The sequence below is a fragment of the Fistularia commersonii genome, chromosome 7, assembly GCF_037954325.1.
Source record: "Fistularia commersonii isolate RoL2024-O1a breed Wild chromosome 7, RoL_Fcom_v1.0, whole genome shotgun sequence".
NCBI lineage: Eukaryota > Metazoa > Chordata > Actinopteri > Syngnathiformes > Fistulariidae > Fistularia > Fistularia commersonii.
Genome location: NC_141290.1, coordinates 1,394,792 through 1,407,066, shown reverse-complemented (window position 1 = coordinate 1,407,066; position 12,275 = coordinate 1,394,792). Strand labels below are relative to the sequence as shown.

General features: G+C 38.0%; 1 protein-coding gene across 2 annotated transcripts in view; it reads left to right on the top strand.

Moving 5' to 3' along the window:
* lingo1a (leucine rich repeat and Ig domain containing 1a) overlaps positions 1 to 12,275 on the top strand; it is a 195,304-nt gene that overhangs the window by 138,309 nt on the left and 44,720 nt on the right. For both annotated transcript variants that reach the window (XR_015106339.1, XM_086149066.1), the window contains exon 4: positions 5,974 to 6,057. The gene's annotated coding sequence lies outside the window, so the exon portion shown is untranslated. The remainder of the gene's footprint in view (positions 1 to 5,973; positions 6,058 to 12,275) is intronic.

Genomic DNA, 12,275 nt, shown 5'->3' with positions numbered 1-12,275 from the left:
ATCACGTCATTCCCTTCTGTGATATTTGCTTCTGTTTTCAGCTGCCGGTGTGTGTGTGTGTGTGTGTGTAAAAATAGATATAAATATGTATTTTGTTTGTATATACACACATACACACACAGGGATAAACATGTATCTATATATTTATTTGTTTGATAAAAAAAATGTGTTATTTTAATTATTACCAACATCTATTCTTCTTCTTATTATTATAATTTTTATTATTAGTAGTAGTAGTTGATATATTATTTATCTCATTATTCTACGTTATTATTATGAGTAGGAGTATTTCATATATTGTTTATCAGTATTTTATTATTATCTATTATTATTATGTTTTATGATTCAAATATTTTTTTAATTTTTAATTGCTTATTTTAATTTAATATCTAAACATAAATGGAATGTTCCAGTAACCATTCCACAGTGGGGAAATTTCAAGTTCCTATTAATTTATATTTGTTTATATCCATTTCTATATCTGTTTTAAACAATTAATATGTAGAAAATAATAATAATAATAAAATTATAATCCTTAAGTAAATGAATACATTCATATTCAACCAAAGAAAACAAAAAATGATCCATAAAAAACACATTTGAAACATGTAACTATATTAATACATACATAAACGCATAGTTAACAGGGTTTTAATCTGACTTTCTATTTTAATATCCAAGTCATTATTTTCTCTTAAAGCCCACCTCGCACTCCAGAACCCGTGATTTTTAATTTACCGCCGGCGTGAAGAAGATGCTTCGTTTGCCAGGTTTGATTGTGTCGAGAACCCGCAGGATCGCCGTTTTCGGTGAATCCAAAAATGCCTTTTTCCAAAGTAGCGAAGACGAATACGACACATAATAGGATTTGTATTCACCTTATCTTGAAGTTTAATGCTCAGTGTCGCACCGTTGGTGTTTTTCGGGCCTCCCGAAGTCTAGGGTTCCTCCAAAACCCGGACGACCGCAATTAAAAAGAGATGAAATTACCCAAAAAAATGAATTTCTAAATTATTTTTTAAGATTAAAAATGTGAGTTTCTGATTTTTTTAATGTGTTTTTCGTCTTGCGTTTCTTTGCAAATCAAAAAATTACAATTATAAAATTACTATTTTTTTTTTGTTTTAATCATGACCATTATTATTAAGATAATAAAAAATGTACTGGTAAAAATAATAATAATAATTAAATGTATTTTTATTTTTATTATTATTATTATTATTATTATTATTATTATTATTATCATGTTTATCTTTTCATTTATTCCTATTATTACTACTGTGTCTTCTGCACTATTTTAATTATTATTCTGTTTTTATTTCTGTATTTATTTTATTTCTACTGTGTTTAGTCTCATTATTATGATTATTATTAGCACTATTACTATCAGTCCATCGTATCTTTTACATCTATTTTTAATTCGGCGCAGCTTTTCATGCTAATTTATTCATGTTAACCTCACACTGGTTTTCAATATTAGAATTAGATTGGAGAACTTTCAATCGGATCAATAAAACGAAATCAAACTAAAATAAAAGAAAAGCTCATTCAGAGGAGAATTAAACCCAAACAAAAACAAAAATAAAAACAAAACTGGAAACCACTTCCCCATCCATTCTGTGATACAGATATACAAACGTCAACATTCTATATATGCTACATATATGAAATCTTTATTATTATTATTATTTTTTATTCAGAATTCACTTAAAAACAATTTTATTGTCTGCCAGCTATTTGGGATGTTTCAGGTATTTATTCCCTGTCACTCACTGTCACACTTCAGTTTTTTTTTTTAAACAGAATAGCACTAAAAACATCCATTATTTTATATTTTTTACAACAATCATATTCCTATCATTCCTACAAACATCCTGTTCATTCCTTTTTTTTCAATTTAAGGATAAAATTACTCATAGCGGTAATTCCATTATACCCTCTAATGACCCTGAAGGACTGCATCTCCGTCCCAAAAATGTAAATTTGCACAGTGAAAAAACAAAACAAAAAAAAACAAAAAAAAAGGATATTTTAAATCTGCGATAAGAATGAATAAAGAAAGCAAATTGCAGGGACGGGGAGGGAGGCGCTGGGGATTAAACCGCCTTATTTGAGCTTCTGTGATAGATTAGCTCGCCGCATTCAAAGACACTGTTTTCTTTTTTTTTTTTTGTTCAAGGGTGGAAGTGACTTTGCCGAGGCGCCGCGAGATAAGCGGGGCTAACGGTTATTAGCTTAACAGGAATGATCGTCCGCCCGAAGCGGCGAGTGGAAGCGACGAGAAGAGAATCTTTTCTTTCTTTTTTTTGCGCGGCGGCGGCGGCGGCGGCGGCCCGACAATTGTTTGGTGGGAAAACCAAAGCGGCGAACACAAAGTGTTACTCGCTCGTCTCGCCGGTCTGACAACGCCGAGCCCAATTTGCCGCGATCGCTGTCAATGAGCCCCTTTTTAACCCTCGGAAATTGAGGATGGATTTTTTTATTTTTTTTTGTTGTTTTTTTTTTTTTTTTTTTTTTTGTTCTTGTCTCTCAGTAAATCCAGAAAAGTATCGTTTCTTTGCTTCATAACGGTTCCTGCACGCAATCCGAAGACCACGATAGCATTAGCCGATACAAATACATGGAGACTTTTTTTTTTTTGAACATTTATTGTTTACATTTATATGACAGAGTCATACACATTCTTACAAAACCTCATAACAAAATATACATTATACAATAATCTTTATAGGTCACTTATTTCCTCAATAGCAAATGAAAAATAAAATAAAACTGAAAAAAAAAAAAAACACAAAAAAACATCTAACTCAGTCAAATAGAGATAATATCTTAAAATCTCCAAATATTTTTTAATGGGTGCCCATTTGTCAAGATATAGGTCTGTCTGAAATCGTAAGTTTGCTTTTATGCGTTCCATGCAGTTTCCATCCTTAAGTCTCTGACGCCGCTGGTCCAGTAGGTTTTTGGGGTTTGAGCCAGTTTACTGTGATCATTTTATGTGCAATTATATGGAGACTTTTTAGCTAATTTACAGAATCACGAGCGGACGATGGAAATTATTGGATTCCACGATCATTCATTCGCTGGATCGTCCGACAGCCAATCAGGAGGCTTATAGAGACAAACAACCGTTCGCCCTCTTGTTTACGCATCAATTTTCATTTACGTGAAATTTAAATACATTTATCGTTCACCCTCTTATTTAAACGTCACAGAAACAACAATTCATTTGTTCATCCATTTTTATGGGTTTATTTGTGGCAAAAACGACAGAAAGAGTTAAATATTTTTATTTCTGTGTTTCTGCTTTTCTTTCTCTTCTTGCTAGCACTCGGACTCTTTGTTTCCTAAATTAAATCAGCAAAAGCAAAGACTTCTCGCATATGACACCCTGGCTAACGCTAACGCTATCGCTAACGCTAACTCCGGCAAGCTGTCTGTCATTCATCCAAGTAGCAGTAACTTTCTTTCATTAGCTTCGTCGCCCCTTTAGCTTCATCAGCCGTCTTTAGCGTATCTTTGTTCTTCAGGATCATACCGATGATTAGCTTAGCCGTGTTGTCGTGCGCGGATAGCTCTGTGACCGCTGTCACCTTTAGCTATTGTTTCCTGCTGCAGATCGACTAGAATTCTTCACACGACTATCACCAGCACTTTTTGGGAGCCGTATTGAGGGCTAGCTTACTGAAAAATAGCGTTATAACAGTAGAACACAACGATGAACGATATAAACAGAGTAGCAAGCGCGACTGACGCTATGCTACAATGCTACATCACCACAACGCGGTCAAAATTTGAATTGAAAGCCGTTCTTAAGCCGAGTTTCAACTGTATTAGCTTAGCACAGAGCTTTTCTATTGCTTCTAAGACTTGAAAGTGTCGTTTCATTAATTCAGCTGCCTCTTTAGCCACATCAGCCGTCTTTAGCGCATCTTTGTTATTCAGGATCGTACAGATGGTTAGCTTAGCCTTATGTTCGGAGAGATCTGCAACACCAACACCGCTCTCAACTTTAGCTTTTGATTGACAGCAATTCTTATCACGATATCACCAGCTCTTTTTTAGATCCATAATGAGGGCTAGCTTACTAAAAAACAGTGTTATAACAGTAGAACACATGCGATGGACAATGTAAACAAAGTAGCATGCACAATTCCAGCTACGCTACAACGCTATAACACCGGAACGCCTGTGAGTTTGTTTTTTTTTCGTGCACCGAGGCTCATTTGCACCTAGATACAAAATTAAAAAAAAAAAAAAAAAAAGCGTTAAGAGCATTCTTAAGCCGAGTTTCACCCGTATTAGCTTAGCACAGCGCTATCGGATCCTTGCGAAGCTGCCCTGATATCGACCAGCTGGGTTGGAGGCGAACCGATGACCTGATGTTTTCCAACACATCAAATCCAACGCGTGAACATCAACAAACCTGATAAGATCGACTTCAATTCGCGCCGGCCGTCAAAAGGGGAAGCTTCGGCTGAATCATAATTCAATTTTAACCTCTGCGACGGCGCGGAGGGGGGAGGTTTAATGTCAGCAGGCCGCCACTGGCATCAATTATCAGCTGTTGGCGCCGCTTTTGCAAAGATGTCATGTCGTCCGTTTCATGCTTGACGCGCGCAGGGACCGTCGCGCTAACGCCATAATAACCTTCAGGTATTCTCCCGTGTTAATGGGCAGTTAGCCGCTCGCCTCGCATATTTATTGATCTCCGCAGCCGCCATTGTCTCCTGCAAGATGTTCTCCATTTCGAATGGCTGCCGTTGCACCTCGCGACATCGTCCTCGCTAGCTGATAATGAAATCGCGGGGCCTGAGTTACAAACCAGGAGCAAGAGCACGTTATTTGAGCAATGCTACGAGCGTTGGATTTGGAGACTGAGATGTACAGCTTTATCTGTTTGCGATAATAAATACAGATCTCGGCGTGGTCGAAACCCGGATTCCTCGGAAATTCCCAACAAATCAGCCCGCGATCAAATATGGTCTTGTAGCATTTCTTGTATTATACGTTTCCTTGTGCTTTTTTTAGTAAGTTAGCCTCAGTATGGCTTCCAAAAAGGTTAAGCTAGTGATAGCGGCGTTCAGAATGACAGTCAATCTGAAGCTGGAAATAATATCTAAAGGTGAAGGTGGTTGGTGTCAAAGATCTCTCCAAACACTACGACATGGCTAAGCTAACCATCTGTACGATCCTGAGGATCAAAGATGCACTAAAGACGGATAATGTGGCGACTAAGTTAACAAAGCAAATGTTTCATGTCTTAGAAGAAGTAGAAAAGCTCTGTGCTAAGCTAATACAGCTAAAGAACGCTCCTAATGAAGAACAAATTCATATTTTAATTTGTGTGAACAAGCCTCGGCGCGCGAACACAAACCAACTCAGGCTTCATGTGTTGTGGTGTTATAGCATTGTAGCTTAGCGGTAGCCGCGCGTGCTTATCTGTTTATATCATTCATCGTTGTGTTCTATTGTTATAGCTGTTTTTCCAGTAAGCTAGCCCTCATTATGGCTCCCAAAAAGTGCCGGTGATAATCTTGTTAAGAATTGCAGTTGATCTGAAGCAGGAAACAGATCTCTCAGAGCACAACAAATACATTTATATTTTATTTATTTCCATTTAGATTTTATTTTGATTTATATATAGACAAGCATGACCTATATATGTATACATGGATTTCTTTGGTTTCATCATTTTTATTTATATTTATTAATAGACAAGTACAGCCTATTATTATTTTATTTACATTTTTATATATATTTTTTATTTTTTTAGATTTATTCTTATTTTTATTTGTATTTTACAAATTTATTTTATATATTCAAGGACAAGTGCTGCCTATATATAGACGGGAGAAAACATCGGTCCGGTTTTATTAAGTCCTACAGCAAAACCGAATTACATTTGATAAATGAAAAATAGAAGTGTAATAAATTTGTTCACACTGTAATAATTTGCTCATTTGTCTGCAGATTAATATTATGGAGTGGATTTGACGCAGTGAGGCGGAAGCTGCGTTGTCCATCTTGCTTCCACAGGAGCTGCGAAAGGCCAGAGTGAGTGGATTCTTATATCATTTATTTTCGTTTATTTTTCACACAGAAAAACCCAAACAATTTTTTTTTTTTACAAGAGATGTCATAAATGCCAACGCCGGTCGGCTAAGGAGCGTTATTTTAACACAAAGGTCAAACCGCCGCGCTGAACTGTGTCGCGCCGTTTCACACACCAGCTAGCACAAGCTAGCCCTTGAAAAAAGAAAACAGTCGGAAACAACAGCGGCCGGAGAACTTTGTTTCGGGAGAAAATTGACAAACAATGAGAGTACAGAAGTGTCGCAGCAAAAAGAAAACTGCATTTAAAAGAATATATCAAAATTCCTAGCTAAGTTAAGGATTCATCGCAACAGATGATACACAAGCGCCGCGCCTGCTATGCATTATTAGCGGTGGACGGCTAGCTAATATGAATTGATATTATAGTGTAAAATGATTGTAATTGTCTAATATAAAGTAGAATTGTTGTGTAAACACAAATAGAGAGAACTCATAAATGTATATACACATACATACATATAACTATATACATTAATATATAAACACATACTGTAAAAATAATAGTAGACATACACACAAAACTAAATAAACACCCAAACTGTGTGTGTGTGTACACATATAAAATACAAATAAATTCATATACACATATAAACATGCATATATATATAAGTAATAATAATATTTGTAATAATAATACATAAATGCACGCATATATTCACACAAATACACATACATTATTATTATCTTATTAAAATTGCTAATTACATAATGCATCTATATATAAATGCACAAACATTTACATATTTAAATACAGATATTCACACGTATACACAAATACCTGTGATGAATACATATGTATACAAACACATACATACATGACCATCATTATATTTATATGTTTAAATACACATATTCATACTAGCGTTTGTGTGAATATAAAAAAATATATTTTATTACGTCATATTTTTTCTCATTATTATGATTATTATTAGTTAAGTTTAACCTTCTCTTGGCCGCATAAATGACCTGAGAAGAGATTTCTGGTAAAAATAAAATGAAATAGATGAATAAAAACCACCTGAGCCAAAGGAGTTGAGATTTTTTTTTTTTGCCCAGATTTGACTCCCCTTTATTTATTTTTATTTTTTTTAAACCGGAAACTTCTCCTCCATATCTGCCGCATCGTTCGTCACGGAGGCCGACGCGTCGACGCGCGGAAAGTTTAACCTTTAATGTGTAAACGGCTCGGTTTACTCTTCCTACTCGCGCTTTTTTTTTTTTCCTCTTACTATCTCTTAAATTGCTTCTCGGGGTGTCTTGGCATGATAAGCAGGGGAAACCACTTCCTCCAAGGTTTGACCTCTGACCTCTTACCTTCTCACCACCTCACATCAGCTTCACAGATCTTTCATTTTGAGACGTCCACATCGAACACGTGAATGGTTTTATGTCTATAAATGGTGCAGGAATGAGTGCGTTATTGTTTGTTTACATATGATGTGAATGAATGGTTGAATGCCTCATTCTGGCGTGTGAATGAATGAGTGAACGGTTGGTTTTATGTCTTTCTGATGAATGAGTGAATGGTTATATCTCTATAAGATGGATTTTCTATTTACCTCAACATATGACATGTAAATGAGTGAGTGAATGATTTTATGTCAATATGATGAGTGAATGGTTGCATGCGACATGTGACCATGTGACATGTGAACGAGTGAATGGTTGTTTGTCTTAATATGATGCATGAATGAGTGAGTGAATGGTTTTATATCTATATATTATGAGTGTATGAATGTTTGTACAAATCTGTATGACATGTGAATGAGTGAATGGTAGTTTATCTCTATATATATGACATACTAATGAGTGAATGAATGGTTTTATGTATATACATGTCTGCATGTACGTTGTATGAATCTTTGTCTGTATGGTTGCATGCATCTATATGACATGTGAATGAGTGAATGTTTGTCTGTTACTATAAATAACATGTGAATGAGTGAAAGAATGGTTTTATATCTATATATTATGAATGTATGAATGTTTTTACAAATCTGTATGACATGTGAATGAATGAGTGAATGGTTTTATATCTCTATATATGACATGCTAATGAGTGAATGAATGGTTTTATGTCTATACATGAATGCATGTATAGTTGCATGAATCTTTGAATGAATGGTTGCATGCGTCTATATGACATATGAATGAGTGAAAGAATGGTTTTATATCTATGTATTATGAATGTATGAATCTTTGTATGAATCTTTGAATGAATGGTTGCATGCGTCTATATGACATATGAATGAGTGAATGTTTGTCTGTTACTATATACAACATGCGAATGAAGGAGCGAACGGTTATTTATCTCTATATATATATGACATGTGAATGAGTGAGTGAACGGGGTTATATCTATAAATGATGAATGTACAAATCTGTGTGACATGTGAATGAGTGAATAGTTGTTTGTATTTATATGATGCATGGATGAGTGAGTGAATGGTTTTATGTCTATATATGATGAATGTATGACTGTACAAATATGTATGATGTGAATGAATGAGTGAATGGTTATTTATCTCTGTATATGAATGGTTGCATGCATCTATATGACATATGAATGAGTGAATGTTTGTCTGTTACTATATATATGTATGCCATGTGAATGAGTGAGTGAATGGTTTTATATCTATATATTATGAATGCATGAATGGTCGTACAAATCTGTATGACATATGAATGAATGAGTGGATGGTTTAATGTATATCCATGACTGCATGTATGTTGTATGACTCTTGGTCTGTATGGTTGCATGAACGGTTGTATGTTTCTATATGTCATGTGAATGAGTGAGTAAATTATTTTATGCCTGTATAACGAGTGAATGGTTGGACGTCTCTATTTTACATGTGAATGAATGGCTTCATGTAAATATGTAAAATATAAATGGTTGAATGCCACATTCTGGCGTGTGAATGAACGAGTGGATAATATTACGTCTATATATGACACATGAATGAATGCATAAATGTTTTTCGGTCACTATATAAGACACAGGAATGAGTAAGTGAATGTTTTTGTCTATATATGATGTATGAATGGTTTTACACCTCTATATGACACATGAATGAATGAATGAGCCAATATTTTTCAGTGACTACATATGGCACATGAATTAGAGAGTAGACGTTTTGCGATTACTATATAAGACATGTGAATGAATGGGTGAATGTATTTTTGCCTCTATATGACGTATGAATGGTTGTACCCCTGTCTGGCATGTGAATGAATGAGTGAATGATTGTATGTCACAATAAATAACATTTGAATGAATAAGTGGATGAATAGTTTAATGTCTCTATATGATGCGTGAATGAATGAGTGAATATTTGTCGGTTACTGATAATAACATGTGAATGAATGGATGAATGGTTATATATCTTTACATGACGCGTGAATGAACGGGCGACTGTATTTGTCTCTATATGACGTCTGAATGGTTTTACGCCTTCTATCTGGCAAATAATTGTACGTCTCGATAAATAACTTGCGAATGTATGAGTGAATTGTTGTACGTCTCCGTTTGACGCGTGAATGAATGAGTGAATGGTCACTTTCTGTAGTTTGCACACAAAAAATAAACCAAGCAGAGCAGGTTAACATGTAAAAAGGTGAAAAATTAATTGAAAAGCAAAGAATATGTGAGAACTTACCGATAAACACCAAGTGAACGCTGTTATTTCAACAACAGTTGAATGCACACAGACAAAAACGGGAACGAATGAATGAATGCTAGTGATGAGAAGCTAGAAAGAGACGCCGCAGTTCAATTCTTCCAACATGTTTCCACGGCGGCCGACGCGTCCCAACTATTTTTACTGTTAAATATTGTGAAAACAGACACGCATCGCGTAAAACGAGCTTTTAGGGAGGCACTGATAAAACGCTCAGAAAGTCGCCGAGTGGCCAAGATTGATCGGCGCCGCTCCGCCATCGCTCACGGACGCCAAAACCTTTTGGAAATGGGTGTTATCTACCCGGTGGACGGAGAGAATACGGGTGGTCGCTGTCAAGAGTACGACTCTCGGCGGTACAATTACTGCGTTCAGTGTGTCTGCCGCTTGATTACCTTGACACCTGCCTTCTCTGAAAGTTTTTTTTTTTTGCTTTTCGCCTTCAAAAGTCCAAAGGGCCGGCAAGAAATCAAAACATTGACACGGCCAAACGGGACGGGTTTTAGCGGAAGCCTCACACGGATGTGTCCTTGTTGTCGACTTGGAAAAATAAAAAATGCGGGCGGCGGATAATTGGGCCGGATGGATTTTTGGGGGGGCAAAACAAACCGAGCATAACGAATGTCCGCAGCTACGTCGCCTTCAGGTGTTCCTTCTGCAGATACGTAGCGACCTCACAATCCAGTCTACTGTTCCTTTCTGTTGTTCGGTAAACAAAAGCAGCTAGCGTTAGCCACTTTCAGATAGCCGAGTTTCAGGAACGGTTCCGGGAACTAGCTTCCTCCAAGGGACGTAAGCTAGCGTTAGCCACTTTCAGATAGCAGAGTTCCAAGAACTAGCTTCCTCCAAGGGACGTAAGCTAGCGTTAGCCACTTTCAGATAGCCGAGTTCCAAGAACTAGCTTCCTCCAAGGGACGTAAGCTAGCGTTAGCCACTTTCAGATAGCCGAGTTCCAAGAACTAGCTTCCTCCAAGGGAGGTAAGCTAGCATTAGCCACTTTAAGATAGCCGAGTTCCGGGAACGGTTCCAGGAACTAGCTTTATCCAAGGGACGTAAGCTAGCGTTAGCCACTTTCAGATAGCCAAGTTCCGGGAACGGTTCCAGGAACTAGCTTCCTCAAAGGGACGTAAGCTAGCGTTAGCCACTTTCAGATAGCCGAGTTCCAGGAACGGTTCCGGGAACTAGCTTCCTCCAAGGGACGTAAGCTAGCGTTAGCCACTTTCAGATAGCGGAGTTTCAGGAACAGTTCCGGGAACTAGCTTCCTCCAAGGGACGTAAGCTAGCGTTAGCCACTTTCAGATAGCCGAGTTTCAGGAACGGTTCTGGGAACTAGCTTCCTCCAAGGAACGTAAGCTAGCGTTAGCCACTTTCAGATAGCAGAGTTCCAAGAACTAGCTTCCTCCAAGGGACGTAAGCTAGCGTTAGCCACTTTCAGATAGCCGAGTTCCAAGAACTAGCTTCCTCCAAGGGAGGTAAGCTAGCATTAGCCACTTTAAGATAGCCGAGTTCCGGGAACGGTTCCAGGAACTAGCTTTATCCAAGGGACGTAAGCTAGCGTTAGCCACTTTCAGATAGCCAAGTTCCGGGAACGGTTCCAGGAACTAGCTTCCCCAAAGGGACGTAAGCTAGCGTTAGCCACTTTCAGATAGCCGAGTTCCAGGAACTAGCTTTATCCAAGGGACGTAAGCTAGCGTTAGCCACTTTCAGATAGCCGAGTTCCAGGAACGGTTCCGGGAACTAGCTTCCTCCAAGGGACGTAAGCTAGCGTTAGCCACTTTCAGATAGCCGAGTTTCAGGAACGGTTCCGGGAACTAGCTTCCTCCAAGGGACATAAGCTAGCGTTAGCCACTTTCAGATAGCCGAGTTCCAGGAACGGTTCCGGGAACTAGCTTCCTCCAAGGGACGTAAGCTAGCGTTAGCCACTTTCAGATAGCCGAGTTCCAAGAACTAGCTTCCTCCAAGGGAGGTAAGCTAGCGTTAGCCACTTTCAGATAGCCGAGTTCCAAGAACTAGCTTCCTCCAAGGGAGGTAAGCTAGCGTTAGCCACTTTCAGATAGCCGAGTTCCAAGAACTAGCTTCCTCCAAGGGACGTAAGCTAGCGTTAGCCACTTTCAGATAGCCGAGTTCCAAGAACTAGCTTCCTCAAAGGGACATAAGCTAGCGTTAGCCACCTTCAGATAGCCGAGTTCCAGGAACGGTTCCGGGAACTAGCTTTATCCAAGGGACGTAAGCTAGCGTTAGCCACTTACAGATAGCCGAGTTCCAGGAACGGTTCCGGGAACTAGCTTCCTCCAAGGGACGTAAGCTAGCGTTAGCCACTTTCAGATAGCCAAGTTCCAGGAACGGTTCCGGGAACTAGCTTCCTCCAAGGGACGTAAGCTAGCGTTAGCCACTTTCAGATAGTCGAGTTCCAGGAACGGTTCCAGGAACTAGCTTCCTCCAAGGGACGTAAGGGACGGTAAGGGAAACCTGTGCTGC